Here is a 964-nt window from a genome sequence, read left to right on the forward strand (position 1 = left end):
AGCACATTTTCATATGTCTCTCGGCCTTCTGTATGTCCTCTTTAGAAAAGTGTCTGCTTAGGTCCTTTGCCCATTTTTGATTGGATTATTTATCTTCCTTTTGTTAAGTTGTATGAATTCTCTGTAAATGTTGGAGATTAAACCCTTATCAGAGATAACATTGGCAAATATGTTCTCCCATGCAGTGGGCTTTCTTGTTGTTTTGTTGATGGTTTCTTTTGCTGTACAGAAGCTTTTTATTTTGATGTAGTACCATTTGTTTATTTCCTCCTTAGTTTCCATTGCCCTAGGAGCTATATCGGTAAAGATATTGCTAAACATATGTCTGATAATTTGCTGCCTATGGAGTCTTGTAAGATTTTTATGGTTTCCCATCTTACATTTAAGTCCTTTAACCATTTTGAGTTTGTTTTTGTGTATGGTGTAAATTGGTGATCTAGTTTCATTTTTTTGCATGTATCTGACCAGTTTTCCCAGCACCATTTATTGAAGAGGCTGTCTTGACTCCATTATATGCTCTTGCCTCCTTTGTCAAATATTAATTGAGCATAATGACTTGGGTCTATTTCTGGGTTTTCTGTTCTGTTCCATTGGTCTATATGTCTGTTCTTGTGCCAGTACCAGGCAGTTTTGAGAACCGTAGTTTTGTAATATAGCTTGATATCTGGTATTGTGATCCCTCCAACTTTGGTCTTCTTTCTCAGGATTGCTGCAGCTATTTGTTGCTGCAGCTTTTTTTATTCCAGATGAATTTTTGGAGAGTTTATTCTAGGTCTGTGAATTGATATTTTAATGCGGATTGCATTAAATCTCTAAATTGCTTTGGGTACTATGGACATTTTAATGGTATTGATTCTACCAATCCATGAACACGGTATGTTCTTCCATTTGTTTGTCTTCCTCTATCTCTTTTTTCAGTGTCCTATAGTTTTCCGAGTACAGGTCTTTTGTCTCCTTAGTTAAG

Source organism: Myotis brandtii, unplaced genomic scaffold (genome assembly GCF_000412655.1).
Source record: "Myotis brandtii unplaced genomic scaffold, ASM41265v1 scaffold83, whole genome shotgun sequence".
Taxonomy (NCBI): domain Eukaryota; kingdom Metazoa; phylum Chordata; class Mammalia; order Chiroptera; family Vespertilionidae; genus Myotis; species Myotis brandtii.